Source organism: Pezoporus occidentalis, unplaced genomic scaffold, assembly GCF_034315485.1.
Source record: "Pezoporus occidentalis ecotype Australia unplaced genomic scaffold, CSIRO_AGI_Poc_V1 ctg117, whole genome shotgun sequence".
Lineage (NCBI taxonomy): Eukaryota > Metazoa > Chordata > Aves > Psittaciformes > Psittacidae > Pezoporus > Pezoporus occidentalis.
Genome location: NW_026912961.1, coordinates 1411561 through 1431518, shown reverse-complemented (window position 1 = coordinate 1431518; position 19958 = coordinate 1411561). Strand labels below are relative to the sequence as shown.

The 19958-nt window shown below is 40.9% G+C and overlaps 1 long non-coding RNA gene across 2 annotated transcripts; it reads right to left on the bottom strand.

Moving 5' to 3' along the window:
* Positions 1-5681: 5681 nt before the first annotated feature.
* Positions 5682-16563, bottom strand: LOC134175009 (uncharacterized). 2 transcript variants are annotated; one of them, XR_009968871.1, is made up of 3 exons: positions 15938-16563; positions 15703-15854; positions 5682-5935 (listed from the first exon to the last, which is right to left on the bottom strand). It is a non-coding gene; the product is annotated as an uncharacterized LOC134175009 (long non-coding RNA). The 2 variants fall into 2 exon arrangements; XR_009968870.1 differs by having other exon boundaries at positions 15703-16563.
* Positions 16564-19958: the final 3395 nt, after the last annotated feature.

The window sequence follows — 19958 nt, the reverse complement described above, 5'->3', positions numbered from 1 at the left end:
TCTATGCCTATGTATGGTTGCTAAACATACTGCAAAGGACAAGATTTTCACATTAAATACTGATCATTTAATCTGTTTACATCCGTTAACATGTTGGTTATTCAGCTCCAATGCCCATAAACAGCATCATTAGCAGCATTATTGTAATTAGAATCATAGAATCATAGAATAGGTAGGGTTGAGAAGGACCTTAAGATCATCAAGTTCCAACCCCCTTGCTGTGGGCAGGGACACCTCCCACTAAACCATGTCACCCAAGGCTCTGTCCAACCTAGCCTTGAACACCTCCAGGGATGGAGCATTCACAACTTCCTTGGGCAACCCATTCCAGTGCCTCACCACCATTACATTAAAAATTCCTCCTTATATCCAATCTAAACTTAGCCTGTTTAAGGGGAAAATAGGGGGAAACTTTTGCTGGGCAGTGGCTTTTTGCTAAGGGTAGCCAAACTCCAGGAAATCAGCTTTAGAGGAACATTTCTGGTTCTTTTTTTTTTATTTTTAATTTCCATTTAACAACTTGATCATAATCTGCTGAATATGAAACAAATTCAGCAGATCACATAAAATCACTCCTAAACATTTGGGAGGTGTAAAACACTTAGCAGCGCTACAGTGTCCTGGCTCCGTGACCCAGAAACCTGCTGTGTACCTGCCGAGATTTCTTGGTGTCATCATCATTTGCCCACCCAGGTAATACATATGTCTCACACTTGCTGTCTCTCTCCAATGCACATCCAAATTACCTCAGAATTACTGAGCAAGTTCATTCTCTCCACCCAGCCCTATAACCTCCACTCACTTTTCTAATGGCTTCCTGCTGACTAATCCACCCTAAAAAGGATAATATGAGAACAGAGAACAAAAAACATCACTTTTTCACTTGCTGGACAGGTAAAAATCACAAAATGCTAGTGAGTTTGAATGCATCTGCTTGACCTAAACTGCAAATTATTCTGAACCTAGTAACCAGTTTCGTACACACAATGCACAGTCACTGAAATATGCTCATACACAACATGCAGTCAGCTTTGTATGACTCATATAAGCCAAATCTTTATTGATTTTCACAAAGACAACAAAGCTAAGATCGTATTCCTTATACCATTTCAGAACAGAAGCATGTCCACCTTTTAGTCAGTGACTATGGAATCTGAATGCTTTGCACTCTCAGTGAAGATGGTTTAATGCACAAAGAAATTTTTTTTTAAAATGATGGGAAAAGTCAGCTGGAGAAACACTTTTGCCAAGGTGAAGTTCTCAGTTCCAGAACTCTTGCCATGAAAGAACATTCTGACCCAGAATGTAGCCCCTGACATTTACTAGAAACCCCTCTAATTCTGCCTGAACTACTTCTGAGACAGTGTCATTGCAGTACTTACTGAACCATGTGAGCCTCAGCTAAAAATTAAATACTTTTAAAAATTCTACCTTTTGTTAGAGCAATATAAATCCATATGAGAATAAAATCAGTGAAGCTACTGTTTTCTTACATCAGAGGTTCAGATTATGCAGATCATGCTACCCAATGCTAGAACATATATTTCATGAGTATTTTTAACTGTATTGTTATGCAGCTACAAGAACAATGACAGAGAATGAACCTTTCTCCTACCACTATGTATTTCATATGTATTACTTTTCAACTGCATTGCTGGTATAGGTATGCAAAGAAAAATAAAACAGACAGCTCTGATCAGTGATTGTTTTATTTTGTCAATCATGGGGGAAGCTTCAGAAGGAAGAAAACGTTTTAAGAAGGAAGCAACACTATAGTCTTTTCATTTTTACTTCAGAAAAAATGCTGGCAACATACTCAACACAGTTCTCTGGAAATCCTTAACTGTTGCCCATCATTATTCAGCATAAGCACCACTAAAAAAAGGCACTTTTAAGCATTTTATTTTGTCTTATTTGTTCTTTATTTGCAAAATGCCCTGACACAGGATGCATAAACATCAAAAGAAATGATGGCAGGTATTGATCCAGTTATATGGATTCAAGTTAACATGGAGTAGCTCAAATTGACACTTCACAATACAAGTGCATAAACAGGGCAAAACCACAAAGTCACAGTTTACAGTTTTCAAACAAGCTGTTTGTACCATTATTAAGCTATAACTTTCTCTAACAAGTCTTTCCCATGAAATGTGTTATAAGTAGCATAAGAAATACCTTCCTTCAAGTTTTATTTACTGTCCAAGTCCATTATGCTGCTCAAAACATACAGCTTTCCATATGAATTTAGGGTGATTTCAGCCATTTTAATCAGTGCTGGGGAAGGACATCATCTGATTTAATCTGTGATAAACCCTTCATTTATGGCACAGCAGCACTGAATTTTAACCCAAACCAGGTGAGCTCTATTGTATTTTTAGATACAGAAATCAGCCTCCAAATGAACTCAAGAGGTGTGTGCTTGCATCCAAGGGCAGGTTTTGGCTTTGAGACATTTTCAGTCCAAATCAGATAAAGCTGGTTTTCTATGACTTCAGCAGTTTGAAAGAAGAATTATGTCATCTTCCTGCTACAATTAGACATTTTATTTGTATCACAAGTAGAGAGTAAACTCTGAGCAATCAGTAATTAACAAATAATTGACTTACAAATTGAAGAGTCAAGCCTTCTTGTAAACTACAAACACCTCTTTACCTTTATTTAGTTAATTGTAATTAAAGTGACCTTTTGCTTATGCTGTGGTAAAGTTAGGGCCAAAGTTAAAACAGCAGCAGGAAGCTTTTTGGAACCGTAAGAAACAGTTTTAATTTCATTTATTTTTAGTAAAGAGACTAACTAGCCCTCCAAACATGAACAAATCATATGAACTTCTGCAGGTAAGTTGGCAAATCATGATAAAAACATTGCTATGGTTGGAACTACTGAAATGATTACTTTCAAAGGCTCATTTTGCTAAATCATAGCCATCATTCACTGAGGCAATCAGTGGCTCTTATTATACTCATTAAGCCCTTTCTTAGAATCAGAAATTCAGACTTTGGCCTCATGTAGCTTTGGCACTACCAGATGTTCACATAAAATCCCCAGGACTCATTTGCTTATTGTTTGTTTAGGACTCTTTCTCTCATCTCACATTTCAACATGGTGTAGCTACAATTTTTTTCTCCTCAAACTTTCAAAAACAATTCAGCCTCAGGCAAAGCACACACACACAGCTTCAGGCTGGTAGGAGAAAGTGAAAGTTAGGAGTGAGTCACACCAGAGATGTGTATGACTGACTGGAGGGCTCTGGCTGTGGTTCTGCATCAAGGTTCCCAAGTGCTTTTCCTCTGTAGATCTCATAAAAGTTCACAGATGTTAAAAACAATTAGTCATGCTGAAGGACTTGAAACATGTTAAATGGATGTTAAACGCTTTTCTCAGACCTCATAGCAGCATTACAGAGTTGAAGCTAGGCCATATGTAATCAAGTGCCAGACAATTTTCTCCATCATGTCATTGCCCCTCAATACACTGCTGATGATTAGTTTCGATCCATGTAAATATTGTGCAGCATGCAAGGAGTGTACATCCAAGTCTCCTGAAATCCATTTAATGTTATACTTAAATAAATAACTACACTTGTGAATGCAGTAGGCAAATGCTGACATGAACATTAGTAGAATAGCCTTCTTGTTTCCTTCTAGGTGAAACAAAATTCACCAAAGTCACTTTCTTTCTTCACGCCCCTCACTCTACTTTCCTTTCTCCACTCCCCTCTTTCTTCATTGCACCAGTTTCATACTTCTTACGCTTTGCTTCAATACCCTTACTACCATATAAGTTCTTACAAGTTCAGTGGTGGTATTTTGCCCTCACATTTCTAAAAGCGCCAGTCCAAAATGCCTTTGTCTTAGCTGCAGCCATCTCTCTGCTTTGTCTCTAGTTGCCCCATGCTTTAAATATCCACTTTAAACTGTGCTTCTCTTAGGCTAAACAAGAAGGTTGTGACCAGTATGCTCTTAAAATCCCTCTTCTAGACATCTGTTTTGGAGTACGAAATAAAACAGTTATCAACAGTGGTGTAGAGACTCCAGACTGGAGAGAAGCTCTCTTCTTCAAACTTGAACTTACTCCTCTTTTCTTCTTTTCCTTTTAGCTGATTTTCATTCCGTCAAATTACAAGGAAAGATTCATACTGTCTACAGGCAGCATCTACACAGTTTGTGTTTCTGCCTTACTGTGAATAGTATTTCTAACCACTGGAAACAGTTAACTTCCCATGGAGCTGCAGACATGAGGAAAGGAGAGAGAAGTACCTGAGTCACTTCTGCAGGTACTTAATAGCTGGGTCAGATATCCTCTGACTGGATCTGTTACACTGTGCCTAAGGATTTACATTCAGCAAAGGTCTGTGACAGCACTCTGCCTAAAGTACTCTTTGGTGTATAATAACAGAGACCCTGTGAGGATGAAATAACACAGAGCCCTTTACAGATGTTCTTCCTGCTAGCTGCTCCTTCCATATGAGCAGTTTACCCAGGCATTGCATCCTGCAGATTATTATTTTCATGAGCCTGCTCCCCTGGGAAAAAAAAAAAAGGCAACATCTTTTCATGTTATTTTCTTTCTTACTCAGCACCGGATCCAGGCTCTTCCCTATGCTAAAGGAAAGGTTATAATAACAAGGGCTCACAGTGCTTTGAGTCTTCATTAAAACATACAAGGGGATGTGTCAGCTTCAGGGCAGACATGGAAGATGCAAACACAACATTGGACTGTTTTGTGTTTATGTATACCTAGGCAGGCTTTCCTGAAGGGTTTGGAAGTCTCTCTCATACGCAAACAAAGACAGCTTATTGGTTACAAATATTAACCTCAAAAAAATTAGTTACCTGTACAGCTTTTCACACTTGTATAAAGCAGATATTGCTTTCCATAACAACTTCTTCTGAAATGAAAGTGAGAAGAGGTCATGCCTTCCTGTTTTCAACAATATTTGTAATATGTTGGCTGCTCTGTAAACATAGTTTATTCACCGGTATGTCAAAAAAGGAAAAAGAGGAAAAGACAATCTTTTGTTAAAATGGGAAAAGCCCAACTGTCAGCCCCTAAGGCATCCATCTCTAGCAATGCCATGGTTTAAGCCCAGCCAGTAACTCAAAGCCACGCAGCCGCTCACTCACTCCCCCTATTCTCCCTCCCTGCTCCTGGAGGGATGGGGAGGAGAATCAAAAGAATGTAATTCCCACAGGTTGTGATAAGAACACTCCAGTAACTAAGGTGTAACACAAACCACTGCTGCTGCCACCAATGATAATGATAAGGGAAATAACAAGGGGAGAGAATACAACCACTCACCACCTGCCGACCGATACCCAGCCTGACCTGAGCAGCGATTTAGCCCTTCCGGGTAACTCCCCCCAGTTTATATACTGGGCATGACGTGCTGTGGGAATACCTCTTTGGCTAGTTTGAGTCAGGTTTCCTGTCTGTGCTTCCTCCTGGCTTCCCCTCCTCCCTGGCAGAGCATGAGACTCAGAAAGTCCTTGATCAGACTAATCATTACTTAGCAACAACTAAAAACATCGGTGTTATCAGCACTGTTCCCAGGCTGAAAGTCAAAAACACAGCACGGCACCAAGTAGGACAAAAATGGCTGCTACTGCTGAACCCAGGATAAGCATCTATCCTCCAAAGCAAGAGTATCACATTTATGTATATATCACTGATTATAATCAGACTAATATTTAAACAAGTATTTTATCTAAAGGCCTGAACATAGAGAGGAGATGGAGATAACATCATTTTACTAGTCCAATAACTTTTACAGGCAGGACAGCTGAAACACAAAGACACCCATTTCACTCTTGCTCATGGAAGTCAGAGGAAGTGCCTCAATGAGGTGGAAGTCTCCTGGTTTTCCATCCTCATGAGACTTTATCAGTTCTGTTTTTCCTCTTTCTCAGATGTTTTGATCCACTCTTCTGTGCTCATCCTTGAGGAAAAATACAGAGAAGCAGGTAAGGTAGATGGTAAGGCTTGGTTTAATTAATCCTTGATGCCAAAAGATGTCTCAGTAGTAGGAGAAACTTCAGACAGAGGAGAAACAGGGAAACATGGAAATTACTAACTTGGAAATTTGAGATCTAGTGGATCTTTATTCAGTGCAACAAAATTTAAAAAATACTGTAATATAGCAGCAACTGTTCTGTGCTGTTCAAGTATTATTTTACATTCAAAGTACTGATTAGAGGGCTTTTTTCCCCCTTGGTCATATGAAGACACTCATTCGGCAAGAGTGTCAGGAAACGAATATAAATGTTTTTGTGAGCAAAAACCTGTTTCAACTCCCATGATTACAATTTAACACAGCTGCACCCCAAGAGAACAATAGTAAGATTTATTTCTTTTATAAGTCTCAATTTTATAAAGAACAAAACATTCATGTTAAAGAAAGCTGTGAGCACAAGAACTGTCTGGAAGGATGTGAAGACAAAAGAGAGGAAGCAAAAGCACAAGAGAGCAGGGATTCATATGTACTTATGAAAGAGGAAATAAACATGTTTCCATCTAACACTTAACTCATTTATTTTAGGTACTTAAAGAAAATGAATCATAAACTCTTCATCATTCTAAGCAGAAAAACTGCGTAAAATGTAAGGCCTATCTTACATGCTTGCTATAGGCGCTTACTAGTTGTGTGAAAAGCATAAAATGTGGGAACCCAGGCAGAGGGTCTGCTTGTGTTTTATGGGCAAAACCAGGTCCCAGTGGTGATTTTATCATCTTCTGATAGTTTGCCACAGCTCCCTTTCATCTCATTTTTAAATGTGTTTTGCTGTTGCCACAGGATGAGCAACTTTGAATCTCTTATCTGCTCAGGTTGTGCTGGCTGCATGTATGTGGGGCAGGTACATGTGCCTTGGCACCTCACCTTGCCCCAGGGAGATGAGTGTACGCCCAGATCAGCCACTAAGGGTGCAGAAGTGGGGGTCAAGGATGCTAGGATGTATTTTGTGTCTTGCCAGTCAGTACCTGGGGAAAGGCTCAGCAATTCTCTTAGTCTCTTCCACCTTTAGTGTACAACTTTCTATATAAATCTTTTCTGAATCAGTGGACTTCCTCTTACTGCAGGTGTCTCCCTAAAATGAGCCTCCTTCCCATGGTGTTACCAGTCTGATTAAGAAGGGCTGCTGTTCCCTACCAGTGACCCAGCACTCAGATCCCCATCATCAACATGCTGCCTTTGCAGCCAACCCAGAAAGGTCCCCATGCCTGGGGAGGAGATTAACCGATGGGAAATCTCATTCAATGCAGTGACTGTGTCAAGTCTGCAAGAAGCATCCTACCCCAGTTTGCTGTTTTGCAGCTAAGACAAGCAAGTCTGCTTCTCAGCTGAGAAAACAGAACAGCCATTCATGGGTATTATGAAAAATGAAAATTGAGGAAACAGAAACAATAAAAAGCAAAGCCTGGCCATCAGAAACAACCACTAAGCAGACTACAGCCTATGAAGAGAGATCTTTCCTGCATTTATTTCACTAATACATAACCAAATTTTGTATGTTTAAGTTGCTTCCACTAGTCTGAAAAGTTATTGTTTTGGGGGAATGGGAGAAATTATGTCATTTTATGAGAAAGACATAAAAAGAAATGCTCAGCTACTTTCTAAATACTGCATTAGAAATGAAAACTTATTCCAGCTCCTTTAATTTGGTAAATGCTTTTTTCCAAAGTGTATGGCGTTTCTTCATCACCTGTCCTGAACTACCAGTATCATGCTTCTCTCTGACAATGGTTTCTGTATGTCAGTTCAGAGACATCAACATTCAAAAGTGAAAAAAATTATACATTTTAACAGAGTGCTCAGTCAGGAAATTCAAGTTTTATCTCCAAATCTGCTGCGGATATAAATCCTTTTAGCAAATCCTTCGACCCTTCCGTGTTTCAGCTTCCCTGACTGTAAACAGAGAATCAGCTATTTTTAAATTGCTGTGGGAAGCCAAGATGTATTCTTCTGTGTACAAAACCAAAATACCGGTTCTGAAATGTGATCAGCTATCACTCTCTGTTGTTAGAGGCTACATATTCTGATTTGCAAGACACAAATATCTGTGTGCTGCTGTTTAGATGTAAAATTAGAAGTATGATAATTCCACGTTAGTTTTTATATAAGGTATATGAAAAAAAATTCTAAAGGAAGGTAGAGCATTTGAAAGCACATGCTAGCCATACTGTTCTTCCTAATGGTATGTTTCTGCCATAATTCAAAATGATAAAAAGGACATTAACTTAAGAATGAGTTTGGTCCAAAACTTAGACCAGTCTATTCCTAATGGATCCTGTATCAAACACAGTATCCAGATATTCTTGTTTGGAGTGGATGTTTTCCATTCCTTTGCATATAGGGGCACCAATAAATATGATGCAATATTTTAGACCAACAGTTGCATGAGCTAAGGATGCATCACTAACACTGGCTACTAAATGCGCACATCTGTTTTGAAAGGTCAGTGCAAGCATCATCCACTTACATAGTGAAAAAGGGTGTCTCTGCTATCTCCCTGAGAACATCCTTTTCCTGAACCAAGACTGTCCCTCAGACTTTAAGTTGAAGAGAGGAGAGAGACAGAGTTTCCTCCACCGTGGTCATGCCACATGGAGCCGGACAGAGTCCCCTTCAGTGTGGCCCTCATGGAGACATTAGCAAGGAAATCCAACATCAGTTTCACCCAAACAGCATGACAGAGCATGCCAGGAGGGATATCTGTAGCTGCCTCTCAGTCAGTAAGATGGCAGCTCTGGGTGCAAAAATTCTGGAGTATTTTCTGTAAGGGAATATTCTTCTTGCTGGGAATACCCTTTATTTAGCTACCCAGCTCTCATAGCTTTTACTGAGTGAGAAATCGCACACCATTTATTCTGTGGGATTTGCAAACCCAAAATGAAACTCAGAGTTTAAACAACCAAAAAGGTCAAAAGCTGCCTTAAAAAAAAAGAAAAAAGGTCAGAGAGAAAAACCAAAAATTGGTTCAGAATTCTATCTTACCAGTGGAAGATGTCATACTTTTACTATTTCTAGACCACTCAGAAAAGCACCTTTGTTCCCTTATCTCCCGTCTTTCCAATTTAGATATCTACATATTTCTGGCAGAAATCACCTTCAAAGTAGAGGAAGGAAGGAACAGAGAAGGAAATTTCTCACACCCTACATATGCTGCATGAGCAACCAACTTTGTCTTCCCAGTAATTCCCAGTTTGCATCACTATCCATAGTTTTCAGCTGCCACCGCAGTTTTAAAGTATTTGTGCTGATTTACAATTTTAGAACCTGAAATTGCCCTAATTTCTCCTCTTATGGGTGCAGCTACCAGCTCCAATGGTAGGATTGCTGGTAGTAACAACCACAACTTGACTTGACTGCCAGCAGCCAGCCTTTGGGGGTACTGGTAAACACCCAATAGGAAAGATTACTCCATTCCTTTGCAGAGTTAAAAACAGACCAGCTACTATATGAGCCATTGTCCTCCTGCTTGCTGGAAGGATTACTCTGAGAGGTGCCAAATATAAGCTTTTTTCAACAAAAAGATGCTTGATATCACATTATTTGGTTATTACAAGTTTGTGTTAGGCACCCCTTACCCAGAATACAGACTATCAAAGCAAGTAGGATGAAGACCCTCAGTTTGCCATGGTGCCATTTGGAGGACAGGTATCTGCTGGCAGAGAGGCAAAGTGCTGTACAGGAAGAAGTTGCAAGAAGGAGCAAGAAGTGGAAGATAGATGATGGTACACCTCATGAGGAAAGAGGGAAATCATGAGCCTTTGAGATGGTCAAGAGACATTTTTTGTGTCTGTCTCAAAGCAACTCCAAAGATAGAAGGAACTGAGGGAGGCTGAGAGCCTGTTCATGGTGAGTAGTGTCTTGTTGCTTGGGCAAAGCGCAGGGAGCAGCTCATGGGATTGTGTTCCACCAAGGTGGGGAATGTTTTTCCTGTGTTGCCTGAGGTCACAAAGATCAACTGCCATGGGAGCAAGCTGCTTGAAGACAGCATGACAGACGCTGCGGCTGCACCACACTGATGCTGCACCCATTGGGGCACAAAGTTAAACTTGGCCTGGGGGCTTACCAGATAGCCCTACCATCATCTGGAGAGGTCCAGAGCAGCTCACAATGCTTGTGTAAGCATGGAAATGAGTCTCTGCCTGTGGGAGGATTTGGGGAGAACCTGGCCCTATAAAAAGGCAAACTGTCCTTCAGCCACAAGGCGTGTGTCCCTCCACCTCTGATCCCAGTGAGGCTCACTGACTGCAAGGACTGCAACTGCAAGGACTGCAGCTTGCTGACCGAGAGGGCGTTGCTGGATCCACGTTGTGGTTATCATATTTCTTTGTTTTCTCTCCTTTCTTTTCTTTCTCCTTTCTCCCACTGCTTTGTATCTTTTGTAAGAATAAGAATTTACCAAGACTTGTTGCTCTGGACAGTTTAGGGAAGTTAACAGCAAAATTAATCTCCAGGGGGCCTATGGTTTCTCCTGCAAACCAGGCAGAGTGTGGTAAACATTCATCACCAGCAGGGCGGGATGGCACACTCTTCCTAAGCAAAATGTCCCACAGGGCCAAACCAAAGATGTTCCCTCAGGAGTACTCCAATCTATGTATTGGATTGGCTAAGTGTGAGCATGGTACAAGAAACACAGCCCCTGAAATTCAGTTTTTCTGCTGCTCACACACCAGAAACACTGTGGTCAGGAGAGTCACATTCTAATTTCGTTTACGGGGAATCACTTATAAACTATTGCCAGCCAGCTCACAGCTGTGCTGCTCCACACATCCAAGTAACTCGGAGTCATGACAGCTTGGACAAATAAACAAGTAACAGTTGAGGAGAGAAATCAAAGCCACACTGGAGTAATGAAAGCCATGTTTCTTACTGTTTTTCATACAAATCATTAGATGCTGAACTCATCTGCCTGAAAAAGGGAAAAATACTTTTTTTTCTCAAGGGCTTGGATTAATTTTTGTGTAGTTTGCTAATTATGCTTCTTTTAGTTTTTCTTTGGATTTCTTTTAATTGTTTGTTATAAGCAGAAAGTAAAGAAAATATCTTAATTTTGCAGGATATTTTCCTTTAAAGTCAAAGGAGCTAATGGCACTTTGCAGTAGATACTTGCATCATCGTTTTTCCCTAGGACATTTCTTTCAATCAGCACTGCTTTCTTTCACAATGTTTTTACTTCCCTCCTTGGGTGGTTTTGAGATTGCAACAGCTGAAGAAACCCTTCCTTCAAAAATCCATTTTGACAAGAAATATGTAGGTATATTACTTCTGTGTTCTAATTTGGAAACTGCTTTTGAATCTGAGGTGCAAGAAACAACCCAAAGGTCAATTTAAAAAAATGTTTCTCCTAAACCAGGTCCAACCTGTTCAGGGAACCTTCTAAAACCATCAAGTCATTGCAAAGGCAGTAGTGTTAACAGCATAAAAAACAAGCACAGCTTCCCACATTCCTTTCCTACACAGGGATTGTTCTTCCAGTACCACTATCAGGGAAACAAAACTCAAGAATGCAGTATAGTTATTGACATATTTCTCATGGAAAATTAGCTACACAATTAGCATTCATACAATTAGAAACATACAGCTGTTGTGGTTTAGGCCCAGCTGGTAACTCAGAACCACGCAGCCGCTCACTCACTCCCCCCAAACCTTTTCCTCCCCTGTATCCTGGAGGGATGGGGAGGAGAATTGAAAGACTGTAACTCCCACAGGTTGAGATAAGAGCAGTCCAGTAACTAAGGTATAACACAAATCACTACTACTACCACCAATAATAATAATGATAAGAGAAATAACAAGGGGAGAGAATACAACTGCTCACCACCTCCGATCAATACCCAGCCCAACCTGATCAGCTATTTAGCCCTCCCAGGTAACTTCCCCCAGTTTATATACTGGGCATGATGTGCTATGGTATGGAATACCTCTTTGGCTAGTCTGGGTCAGGCGCCCCATCTCTGCTTCCTCCCGGCTTCCCCTCCTCCCTGGCAGAGCATGTGATTCAGAAAGTCCTTGGTCAGAGTAATCATTACTTAGCAACAGCTAAAAACATCGGTGTTATCAGCACTGTTCCCAAGCTGAAAGTCAAAACCACAGCACTGCACCAGCTACTAAGAAGGAGAAAAATGACTGCTACTGCTGAACCCAGGGCAGTATCTACCCCTTATTCCATACCATTCACGTCATGCTCAGATCCCACATTTTTCAATAGACCATCACTATTGTCTCATATATGTATGTATATGTATATATAAATGCACATACACACATGCAAAGAGAGAGAGATCATTCCTTAGTGCATGGAAAAATCCCTATAAAGCTGCTGGGTTCATCCAGCCCATGATGTTGGGCTCCATCTCTTGTAACAGTCTTTCAGAGCAGGAGAGACAGTGTGCAGTGTTGGACTGTTGCCTGCTGATGACACTGCGGAACTCGTCTGGTCACTGCTGAGCTTGTCTGGTTTCATCAGTCATTGTCGGGATGATGGTCATAGGGAAGTCAGGGCCAGTCACTGGTGACCTGAAGACATCTAGTTGATGGGCTATAAAGGTGTTACATAGCAGGAAACAGCATACAATTGAGTTCATTAGCTGTTTTCCCCTTGAGGTATACAACAGACTTCCCCCATCTTCCCACATTACCCACCAAGTATATCCGGGTCCCTGAGCAAAAGGAATCCCACGAGTGGGTTTGCCTTTACCTGAAGCAGGAATAAGCCAGGCTGCCTTCCCCAGCAAACTCTTTGTGTGCACCACGGGAACTTTGTCCCCCTCTACAATACGTAAAAGTTCTGACTGGGCTGAGCCAGCCCTGTTGGCAGATCCTCTGGTGTTGACCAACCAGGTGGCCTTTGGTAAGTGTGTATCCCAACTTTTGAAAGTCCCACCACCCATTGCTCTCAGTGTTTTTAACAGCCCATTGTACCGTCCCATTTTCCCAGAGGCTGATGCATGGTAGGGGATGTGATATACCCGCTCAATGCCATGCTCTTTGGCCCAAGTGTCTATAAGGCTGTTCTGGAATTGGGTCACATTGTCTGACTCAATTCTCTCTGGAGTGCCGTGTTGCCACAAAATCTTTTTCTCAAGGCCCAGGATAGCATTCCAGGCAGTAGCATGGGGCACAGTGTATGTTTCCAGCCATCCGGTGGTTGCTTCCACCATGGTAAGGACATGGCGCTTGCCTTGGTGGATTGGTAGGAGTGTGATATAATCAGTGTGCCAGGCCTCCCCATATTTGTACTTCAGCCATCGTCCTCCACACCAAGGAGGCTTTAACCACTTGGCTTGCTTAATTGCAGCACGTTTCACACTCATGAATAACCTGGGCAATAGTGTCCATTGTTAAGTCCACCCCTCGGTCACGAGCCCATCTATATGTTGCATCTCTGCCCTGATGGCCTGACGTGTCATGGGCCCACCAGGCCAAAAATAATTCACCTTTATGTTGCCAATCTAAGTTCATCTGAGCCACTTCAATCTTAGCAACTTTATCCACTTGTTGGTTGTTCTGGTGTCCCTCGGTGCCCTAACTCTTGGGTACATGAGCATCTACATGGCGTGCCTTCACCACCAGGTTCTGCACACGGGCAGTGATATCTTGCCACAGTACAGCAGCCCAGATGGGTTTACCTCTGCGTTGCCAGTTGCTCTGCTTCCATTGCTGCAACCACCCCCACAGGGCATTTTATGCCATCCATGAATCAGTATAGAGATAAAGTACTGGCCACTTTTCTCGTTCAGCAATGTCCAGGGCCAGCTGGATGGCTTTCACCTCAGCAAACTGACTCGATTCACTCTCTCCTTCAGCAGTTTCTGCAACTTGTCGTTGAGGACTCTATACAGATGCCTTCCATCTCTGACACTTCCAAAGCACTGGAGGGACCCACTGGCCTAGATACTTGCCCATTCTGTCCCACACCCTGCCACTCATGACTGTCCACCCTCAGGGGAACTCTTTTGGTGGTCCTCCTATATCGTTGTCTAATACTAGACAGAACTCAAGCGAGATCCTGCTTAGCTTCCACAATCAGACAAGACTGGGTGTTCTCAGGGTGGTCACACCATAGGCAAAACATAGAGAGCATATGCAGCAAGATGGTTCTCAGCAAGAGAAGCAGAGTGCTTTCAAGGGCATTGAAAGGATATTCAGGATCTTTAAATCTTCCAGAATCTACTTGCACTGTAAATAATCCAGTAGGGGAGCAGAGAGTGTGAGGAAATGTCTCCTTCATAGGCTGACCACCCAAGGAGAGAGAAAAAGATGTATAATTGCTAAACACTTCAATTATATATCTCCCAAATTATAGAGGTGATGACCGCACTAAGAACGCAAGCCAGATCAGTTTCATGATCAATGAGTCTATTGTATTACAAGTCATTGCCATAAAGTACAGCAAAAATATAACCCTAGTCCAGGCCCCCCAGCCAGTAAACACTAAAACAGCAAATACTGGCTGTAAGTCAAGTATGACACGCTGAAACTCCGAGATCAAGAGCAACAACTTTGAGAGCCAATAAATCAGCATTGTGAGGAGTGACTATTAATCAGAAATAATGAATGCTTATCACAATTAGGATTGACACACTCTGGTCAGATCAGTCGTTATCTCAACCCTTCGTGCCCCACCTTGGGCGCCACAAGGGACTGTTGTGGTTAAAGCACAGCTGGCAACACAGAACCACGCAGCTGCTCACGCGCTCCCATTCTCTTTCTCCCCCAGCTCCCGTAGGGATGGGGAGTGGGGAGGAGAATTGAAAGAATGTAACTCCCACAGGTTGAGATAAGAACAGTCCAGTAACTAAGTTATAACACAAACCACTGCTGCTACCACCAATAATAATAATGATAAGGGAAATAACAAGGGGAGAGAATACGACCACTCACCACCCACCGACTGATACCCAACCTGACCCAGGAAGTGATCTAGCCCTTGCAGGTAACTTCCCCCAGTTTATATAGTGGGCATGACATGCTGTGGTATGGGATACCTCTTTGGCTAGTTTGGATCATGTGTCCTGTCTCTGCTTCCTTCACACAGGTTTTGCTTTGATGGGCAATTTTCACTAAAAGGGATTTATTGTCTGCATTTCCATTTGTGGTTGGAACAATTTAAATAATGGTTTTGTGACAGAAGAAAGGAGTCCAAATTTGGGGAAATAAATGTAATTTTATTCTGCATTTGGGGAAAAAGCAGCCACAGAACCCACTGAAAACTCAGTCACTTACCTGTAGGTTAATAAATGGTAGAAAAATTGTTGTGGCAATCAGTTCACCAGGGATACTACTGTTAAGCAGGTTAAAAGTTTGTTGCCTGTTTTGTGAAGGCTAGTTCATCGAATATCCTGCTGAGAACTGCATTAGAGGTCCAGCTTCTAAACCAAATAGTTTTGGCTGGCAACCAGATCCTTAAGATGCATTTTTCCTGAATGGCTGCTTTAGCTTCAAATCTCAGGGTTCCCCCTTAAGGCACCTGAAGCCAGGCTGTAACTTCTGCTGCAAACACCTAGCCCCTAAACAAGTGCCACCCACAGGTTTCTGTGGCAGAGGCAAGGATCCCTTCATCCTTCTGGGATGTGAAGGTAACATCCACAAAGCACTTAAGGTGGATAATAATATTGTCTAGGATCAGAAACAGGACGATAATTTAAGTGCTTAAAAACATGCAATTTCTAGCAGAGATGGAAATGAGAACTAATTACCTCATTTAGTTTCCAACCATATTCTGAGGAATACCTTTGTGGTCATTCTAAGTGAGATATGCAGACATCTATAATTTTATATCTGTAATTTCTCCTCTGAGTTCACCAGGAACGTGGTGTAATACTATACAAGGACTGTATTATTGCTGAACCTGCAATGACCACAACAAACAGAATTAAATTTATTAAACAGCTTTTGTTATAAACCTTTGGTTTGAGTTACACTGAATTTTACCTTTCAGTCAGAAATTCCCCAGGGTTGCCTTTTTGATTAGTACTACATATGTAAAAAGTTTTTTGAAGTAAGTGACTGAAACAAAATCCTCTCATTTTTGGAATAAAAGGGAAGTAGAAAACCATGCACTTGCCTCAATCACATGTAACAGCCATAGATTCATTTTACACAACTCCTGTGAAGGTAAGAAAAATAAAAAAGAAAAGAAAATCTCTTCAGAGGAGGAAAATCAACATTTAACATGGAGGAAGTTAAATAAAGAATGCCATGCATTTAAAGATTAGTTTAGTTTTATGGAAAAAATGAACACTCATACTTCCTCTGGAACACCATATATCAGGCATGAGATGTACACCTGCTTCCTCTGTCATTCCTCAGGGGAGCAAGGCAGAGCAGAACCCAGTTCCTGCTCCCCCGCTGGCCTCAGGGGCATTTCACCTCTGGCTCTTCTTCACTTTCCCAGGGAACAGCCACCAGAGTACCTTTCAAGAGGACTTCTGGCTTTGCCCAGGCCCTGCTTTGCTTTCCTTTCCTGCAGACAGTCCCATTAGCTAGTGCTGCCATGCAAAAAGAGCACCTCCAAAGACACCTCCGCTGGTAGCAGGTCTCCAGGAAAGAGGGCACCAACAAGCCCTTTCTTATCAGGTCCCCTCATCCAAAGGCGGATTTCCTGGCCTGCTTGCAGCTCTACTGAATGAAGTTGCTAGGGTATTACAGCTTGTCTGGTGGATTTTGTTACTGCAGCCCTTCTCACTGGCATTTGGCTTGAGACTACCAAGTTGCTTCCCAGCAAGAGATTACAAACAAGCCAATACATCAACTCCTCATAATTATTGAAAACAGCAAGCTGTCCAAACTAATGAACTACATAAAAAGGGGGTTTAGTACATTAACAATTCCCTGAACTGCCTACTTAGCTTCTTTTGGTATGCCTCTGCTAATGGAAAAGTAGCACAGCTCACATAACAGTAGGATATTGTTGATTTGTAATGAAGGATGTTGGAATTCTGCCCTGCATAGATGCATATATCTCATTCATGTAAGAAAAATAGTAGCCAATTTACTGCATTGACAAACAAAACTTTTCTTGGTCTACAGAATTGCTTACTATTACATTGGAGAAACCTGAGTGAAACAACATGCATTAACTAGCAGTTAAGAAAAATAATTAATACACTAAAAGCTGAACCTGAATCAAATTTTTTCCTTCAGCTGAGAAATACTTACATGGCCTCTCACAAGCTGTGACTTTCTCCTTGCAGATCCTGCTGTTCAGAGATAATCAGAATTTTACCTACAGCTTTTTGCCCCATCAGAAATTACTGGTTGCTTAAAACAGCAAAATTTTACAGGAATATTCAGTACTGATCCCAGTTTTTATAACAAAAAGAAGGCAAAAGAATTTCCATTAACATTCTTTTGGACAACTCCAGAATGAAGTAAGTTGTTTTTTTCATTTTGAAAAGAATTTTGTATGAGCCTCATTTTAAAAATTTATTTGCAGAATGTTGGCATCTTATTTTGATTGCCACAAAGGATTTCTTTTTCATGAGGGTTATTTTCAGAACTTTCTTTTAAACTTGTAAAATTTGCCACCAAACAGAAAGTCTGATTTCTGCACAGTCACTGTCACTTAGTCTATTTTCTTTGTACAAGGAATCTGTCTCTTGAAGAGCTGAACTGAATTTCAGCCCATGGATGTGAAACACAAAGATGAAGTAAGATTGTATTCATGCACCACTGTATCTGCAAACATTGCATTTATGTGATAATGTGATTACTCTCACATTAGATGCAAACTTCTGTGATTTTAATTTTCTCCCCTTTATTGATAGAGTCCTGCAAAGATGTTATTTGGAGCTGTATCTCATTGCACCGAATTAGTGTGTTAGTTTGTGGCTGTGAGTCATCCCAGTGAGTTAAAATGTTGCTGATTCTGAGAGTGTTCTTAACAATGATAGGAGCCTGCAGGGAAACTTGATGTCCATATAACCCTCTAAGTCAAAGAAATGTACTGGTGCGTACATCTTAACATACTTCTCAGCAACATTTAGAAACAGTACTTGCTCAATAGAATGTTTTTTATTCCTTGATTTGCTAACAGACTAAATGACCTATGAAGAGGATGGTGAAGTCACATAGCTGCAGTACAAGGGGAATCAGCTTCTGTTTGTAGTTATGTCTTCATTTTCTTTCTAGTTTCTTTTACATGTACAGTGATCAGCCTTTAACCAGTTTTTGGTTTCATAAATAAATATATACTCCACTGCATCCTTCTATTTATTTCAAATAGCCAGTGATGAACACATGGTATTAACTGAAAAGACAGACAAATGACAGAGAAAGAAGGTTATATGACAAGTGCCACATGTGGTTTTGTGCTACTGAATGTATCAGGGAGATTGCTATCCGGCTGCATCTGGGCTCTCAAACCTCCAAATTTGGAGACAGATCAAGGTAGTGCTTATTGGAAAAATTAAAGGTGACAGACTTCTGAATTTGCCTTTGTGGACACAGGGAGTGGCCATGGTTCCTGCTGGTCTCTGCAGAGGTAACATTGTCACATACATGCAAGCAACAGGCAATTCTAGCATTTTTTCCCCAAGTATTTGAGGGAAAGTTTGGCTTCAATTTACTATAAAATTTATTCTAGGGAGAAATTTTGACTCATATAGGCTACATATATTGCCATACAAATGTTAACCCTCCCTAACAAACTCAGCCTCACAGTTATTACAGTTGGGTTTACATAGCTAAGAAGAGTGAATCACTGGGTTTGGTTTATGAGCTGACAGGGGAACATCAAAAAACAATGGTGATTTACCTAAATGTCAGACGGTAACGGAGACTGTAATTGCATTGTCAGTTTTAGACAGAATAGGTCACTTCTCCGATTGCACATCTGTTCTGAAATCCTCTAAGTGGTCAGGTAGAACAGCAAGCCTCTTTCTCATAACCTGTCTGTGAGGCTCTCCTTACTGGCATCAGATTTTGCTTGCTCTGGAATCCCCTGTCCCAACGGTGATATTAAAGTAGCTGCTAAATGAGGGACAGAGCCTTTCCATTCACTCATATTATCCATCGCAGATAATTACAATGTTATCTGTAAATGAATAAGGAGGCTTTTATCTTTTTCATTGCTCTTCCAAATGCTGCAATGTCAAAAGCAACATCTGTGACTTTCCTGTATTTACTATTAAATCAGAACAGTAATTTTGCATGACTCAGAAAAAGAAACAGTATAAAAGAGAATATTAAACACATGCATCAGGAATGATAAGAAAGAAAAGAGAGGGAAGTTAAGGAGGATATACATGTCCTAAGTGTTTGAAAGTATATATGCATGGCTTATGGAGCTGTGTGAAATACAGAATATCAAACTCCATAGACCTACAAAACTACAAATACAGATGCTTTCAGCAAGTCCTGAAAAATATTATCTTTGTGAGTCTAGAGCAAATTGAATCAATTTTCATTTTGCAGTACATTGCAAATAATCAATGATGTTTTCCTTGCTGTATGCAATCATTTTATGAATTATGACTCAGACGGTACATTTTCTGCTAACTGATAGTAAAATAAATTCTGTTTTCATGAGAAAGCTTAACATAACATTGTAGGGTTACAGGATATTGCTCAAACCCAGGGTATATTCTGTTATGAATATAATCATCCCCAAACCTCCAAAATTGCTTCACATGGTTATCAAGCAATTACAGGAAAGTTTATTTCTCAGAGAGCAGATCTGGCAAATCTGCTACCTGGCAAATTAACCAAAGTCTTTCTGCAGTGCCCCTTCTAGTCAAACAGAGACACTGAAATCCTGTCACCTGCTGTTGTCCCAGATTATGGTGCGTATTAGCAATTCATAGGTGTCACTTTGCTGTTCTGCCAGTTATAAAAACAAGGGAAAAAAAAACCACAAGTGAGTGTTTCAAGAAGTGAACCAGCTATTTACTACCATAACTGCCCAGTGGCATTCACATCACAGCAAAGAAAACGTGCAAGTAGCCATACCATG